A 5706-nucleotide genomic window follows, 5' to 3' on the forward strand; every position below is an offset into this window, starting at 1 on the left:
TGCGGGGGCTCTGGAGGGCTCAGGCTTCGGGGGGAATCGGTCAGCATGGGTCAGGCCAAGCTGCACGGCAATCAGAGCAAAGGTCCTGAGGATGGACTGAGGATCAGCTTCCCCAAGAACAGTGGGGACCCTGTGTGGTGGGGGTGGGGGAGCGCCTGTGGTGGAGGCGGACCCAGAGGGGGAAGACTGTGCTGGGGCAGCCATCTGTGGAGCATGTCTGCTCGGCAGCAGGAGGAGTCCCAGAGTCACCAGGAGTCAAGGTGAGGACCCTGAGGAGAAGTGGGGAACCCCAACTCCCACCACAAAGAGGGGGCCACAGAAATCCCTCCTGCCTGCCCTAGAAACCATCGGAACCCTGAGGCCCACCTTCTCAGCCAGATGGTTGGTCAAGGCCAGGGGGCCTTCCTCTGAGGGTCTGGACTCCGGCCCTCGCAGAGGTCAAGGGGAGCACTGGGGAGACCCCCTCCTCACACACAGTACTTGGAGCCCAGCCTGCCGTACCCCTTTGGTGACACTGGGGTCGCCCAGAATAGGTGGGTGCATTGGTGCTCTCACTTGCGGTGTCATGCATGTTAAGGCCTTTGCTTATGGAGATGGGTCACAGTCAACAGAGGGCACTGCCCCCGTCCTTCCAGGGTGTCAAGGAGGAGACTGAGCCACCTGCCCGTCATCCCAGCAGAGGGACTCCATAGAGTTTGGCCGCCCCTTGTTGTCCCTTGCGAGCCCTGTTAGCCCTGGGCAGGCGTGACCAGTATTCAGGGCCCCTCTCTCATCTCATACTGAAATTTCCTTTCAGTACAGGGAATTTGTCTTGAGAATGTTGCCTCAGGACCACTGCCAGGAGGGCCCAGACACTGCCAGGAGGAAGTGGAGGGCCCTCTGTGAGCACAGGGGGAACCACTCACCTCAGGACAAGGGGAACCTCACCAAGTACAGCCCAGGCCTCTGTCAGCACCAAGGGCCCCAGTGCCATGCCACAGTCTACGGCCGAGGTGCCCCCTTGTTTCCTCTCACAGGGGCTCCAGGAACCCAGAGGTGAAAGCACAGGTCTGAAACTCGTGTCCACAGGTTGCAGAGCAGAGGCGGTCCAGGCAGTGCCAGGAGTCTAGGTGAGGTGGGTGCCCTGAGTGTGCATCAGAGGCTTCCCATCCCAGAACAGACGGGACCTCACAAGGCCCAATTCCCCCCACCGTATCAGCCCCAGAACCTCGGGCTGTGCTGACTGCACCCCTGGGTGCCACCTCACTTCCTCCATCGGGTTAGCAGAAGACAGCCTGCCCAGGAGGAGCGTCCCTGTGAGGCCCGAGAGTACCCCTCAAGAGGAGACCTGTCAGTGGCCTGTGTCAGTCCACCCAGGGTGGACTGAAACCCTGGATTCAAACCCTGGACTCAAACTCAAACAGCCAAGGCGGCTCAAACCCCCTCTCTCCCGCAGGCCCGTGGTCCCCATCTGTCCCCCTGCCTCACTTCTGTCTGTGGTTTGATGCCTGGGATGAGCGAGCTCCATGAGGAGAGTGAGACCAACCTTCAGGACCCAAGGGAGGCTGAGAGCCCAGTGGAGGGACTGTTCATTTAGGGGGAGGAGGAGGAGGAGGAGGTTGCATACGTTTCTCCCTCCTCCTCGCTTTCCTCCTCCTCCTCTGTCCTGTTCCTGGGCACCCGGCAGGAGCTGGAGCTGGCTGATGCTGAAGCCCCCATCCCCCCTGACCTCGAGCCCTCAAGGTGCCTTTCTCTCCCCAGTGCCATGGCTGCCGCTCCATGGAGCCAATCCAAAGATGAGGCCTCCAGCAGCCAAGACTAGGTGGGGCCGAGAGCACCCAGTGGGAAGGTGCCACGTCCACGCACCCAGACCCACTGCACTGCTGGTGGTGGAGCTCATGCACTTCCTGCTCCTCAAGTGTCACAGCAAGGAGCCAACCACGAAGGAAGAAATCCTGAACATGGTCCTCAGAGAGGACGGGCACCACTTCCCTGAGGCCCTCCGCCAAGCCTCGGAGTGCCTGCAGCTGGTTTTCGGCGTGGATGTGAGGGAGGTGGACCACACGAAGCACACCTACATGCTAGTGAGCGATGGGCACAGCATGCCCAAGGCCGGCCTCCTGGTGGTGCTTCTAGGCGTGACCCTCCTGGAGGGCAACTGAGCCCACGAGGAGGAGATCCGGGAAACCCTGAACGACATGGGCGTATACACCTGGAGGGAGCACTACATCTATAGGGACCCCAGGGAGTGCTGACCCAAGTGGGTTCAGGAGGGGTTCCTGGAATATCAGTAGGTGCCCCGCGGTGACCCTGCTCGCTACCAGTTCCTGTGGGGTCCCCAGGCCTATGTGGAGAGCAGCAAGCGGCACGTCCTAGAGCATCTGCTCAAAATCAATCCAGGGGCTTCCAGGTCCTTCCCACTCCCATCTGCAGAGGCTGAGAGGGAGGAGGAAGAGGGGCCCTGAGCCAGAGCAGCAGCCAGACTCCTTCCAGGTCCACGTCCAACAGCGTGTCCTGGGGGCAGGAAGGGGGGCTGATCCTTCCCTCCGTGACTGAAGAGGGAGCGCTCAGCCTTCTCAGTCTTGAGGGCCTGGGCCAGTAGCGGGGACTCGGTGTGTAGCATCTTTGGGTTCCTTCTTTCCACAGTGACTTGGAGATTCATCTCTGCTTTCTTTACGAATTTTTCAAATGTTTTTTTCAGCTGAAGGCTTAATAAACTTCAGTATCTAACTTTGTGAATGACAATGGTCACACACGTATAGGTACTTACCAAGTTTAAGGACAGGAGTTTTGCTGTTCCGTAAAAGAGCCTGGGAACTCTCCTATTTTATTTTGTGACCCTGAGGAAGCTAACATTTCATTGGAATAGGAATTTTCTTGGAAATGGGAAAGAACAATATAATTTATGGAGTCAAGAAATAGAGAAATTGGGAAATCTTCGACAGTGCAGTGGTTAGGACTCAGTACTTTCATTGCTGGGGCCCAGGTTCAATCCCTGGTTAGGGAACTAAGATCCCCAAAATTGCTGGGCATGGGGAAAAAAATAAAAGGAAATAGAGAATAAAAATAAATGTTAATTCTAAAATCTTTTGTCATCTGTTAATCTACAAAATTAAAATATTTATGTTTATTTGGATTTGCATTAGTTATTAAAGAAATTAGGGTAAAATTGGTCGGAGTTAATAAGTACCTTGCTCACTGGCTTATCTCACCCAGAGTCTCATGGAGCCTCTGCTCTGTGGAAGGCCGTGTTAGCAGAGGGTTCAGTAGAAGAAGCAGAACACCCCCACGCCTAGAGCGATGGTCTAGGAGCTGCAGTCACACGAGGACCGTGCAGAGATGTCCCCTACTCCCACACAACAAGGCAACACAGTGTGAGGTGGTGGGGCTCCAGAAGGAGCACTCGGTGCCTGAGGCCGGGTGGTTTGGGGCTTTGGGAAGCTGGGTTCCTTCTGTGGAAGATGATTGTGATGAGGCTGGGTGGTAGTGTTGCAGTGAAAATGAAAACAAGAAGAATGAGTTGTTGTTGTTGTTGTTTTCCCCCTTTCCTGAGAAGAAAGAATGTAAAAAGAACAGTGAGCCCGCCTGAACATTCGTTGGTTTTTTGTTTTTGTTTTTTAAATTTAACTGATCCTAACTCTGCATATCTGTAACTAAGGTTTGCCTTTCTGCACCCTAACTGTACAGGAGCTATGAAAGTGTTAAAGTCATAGATGGTAAAGTCCATGGAATTCTCCAGGCCAGAGTACTGGAGAGGCTAGCCGTTCCCTTCTCCAGGGGAGCTTCAGGGTCTCCCGCGTTGCAGGTGGATTCTTAACCAGCTGAGCCACAAGGGAAGCCCAAGAATACTGGAGTGGGTAGCCTATCCCTTCTCCAGTGGGTCTTCCCAACCCAGGAATTGAAGTGCAGTCTCCTGCATTGCATGTGGATTCTTTACCAGCAGAGCTACCAGGGAAGCCCACAGGAGCTATACTTCACATCTGTTTTTCTTTGACTCTATGCTAAATACATCGTGTATCAGGTGTTTACCCCTTACAACACCCTTCCCCTTGTAGTTACATATCAGAAAATAGGCCAGAGAGTCACCAAACTGCCAGGATCAATTACTGGGTTATTGGCACCAGTCTATGACTGACTTTGAAACAATGCAAGACGAAGAAATCAAGATCCTAACACCTTTGTTCCTCATCACTGACTCCTGACTGGGAGCCCTCATCTTATATCAGCCCCTAGATTCCTCATGGACAGGGGGCTCAGTTTTTGAGGCATGAGCCTACTTTGTTCCCCTCTCTGCTGGCTGAGAATTAAAGCCATCTGTCTGTTGCCTCCACACTTTGTCTCCATGTTTTTTATTTGTCTTCGGTGGACAGAGAAAGCCAAGGTTTTGGCCAGCTACAGTGGCAGCCCTCACACCTGCAGACGGTGTGTCTCAGGGATGAGGGAAAATCTGAAAGGGGACATTGCTGAGCAGCATCCTTTTGGATCCTGGGTAAAGCTAGAGAGTTCTCTTCCTGGGGAAAGAAAGGAAGTCATCGTGGGTGCCTGTCGCATTGCATTTGAGTGGGGTAGGGAGCTAGGTGTTCTATACCCACATCTCCAAGTGTTTCCTCAGAGGAAGAGTGACTCTCCCCTGATGTGAGGCCCAGAACCTGCTGGAAGAAGGTCTTCTTCCATGTCTCAGAGAGCCTAGGGTCGACTCCAGGAAATTGACCAGATAGTTGTTACCTTGAGTGTTACTTGAAAATAGTGAAAATAGTTATTTGGATGGAAGAGGAGCTGCCAAAGAGGGAAGTTGATTAAAAAAATCTGAGTGGAAAGAAGCCCTGTTCAACTTCATTGAAGTGTAATTTGCATACCATGGAATTCACCCATGGAAAAGGTACAATTCAGTGATTGCTAGTCAGTTTCCTAAGTCATGTAGCCTTCATCACAGTCCAGTTTTGGGACATTTCCATCACTCAGGAAGATTACCTCTGCCCACCTACAGTTAATCCCTGACTGCCCAGCCCACTCCCATGCAGTCATTGCTCTTCTTCCCATCTCTATTGATTTGCCTTTCCTGGAAATTGCATAGAAAAGGAGTCACATGACTTATTTCCTTGATCCATACTATACCACAGATTTGTCGTTCTTTTCTGTTTATTCCTAACCAGAATTCCATTGCAAGGATATGTGAAAACAGTTTTAATTTTCGATTAATTACACTGTATTGATTTTTGTTTTCCTTTCACGGTTTGGGCTTTAGTGTTATATTTGGGAAAATATCGTCGAAAGGTAAAGTCATGAACATTATCTTGGATGACTTAGTTTTTGTGTATGTTCTGAGGAAGTGGTGTAAACTCACATTTTTTGCAGGTGGATCTCCCACTTGTTGAAAAGTGGATTTATCCTTTCCATGTGGATTTAGCACCTTGAAAAACTAATCCATGAACCATAAATAAATGAGCTTATTTATGAACTCTCAATTCTGTCCCTTTGAGCTCTACATCTACAATTACAACAAAACTGTATTGTCATGATGTCTCTATCATAACTCTGGGTTTTGAAATCACGAAGGGCAAGTAAGTCTTCCATCGTTCCCCCACCCCCCACCACATTTTGTGTCTATTTTGGGTCTTTTGCATCGTCATTTTTTAATCAGCTTATCCATTTTTACAGAAAAGTCTCTGGGCATTTGGGGAAGGACTGAAGAGAATCACATCACACTGGAAGGAACCACCATCTGAC

General features: G+C 51.4%; 1 pseudogene; it reads left to right on the plus strand.

The window, feature by feature from the left end:
- Positions 1–45: 45 nt before the first annotated feature.
- The window catches only part of LOC104982269, a 99594-nt pseudogene continuing 93933 nt past the window's right edge, over positions 46–5706 (plus strand).

Source organism: Bison bison, unplaced genomic scaffold (genome assembly GCF_000754665.1).
Source record: "Bison bison bison isolate TAMUID 2011002044 unplaced genomic scaffold, Bison_UMD1.0 scf7180017864529, whole genome shotgun sequence".
NCBI classification, from domain to species: Eukaryota; Metazoa; Chordata; class Mammalia; order Artiodactyla; family Bovidae; genus Bison; species Bison bison.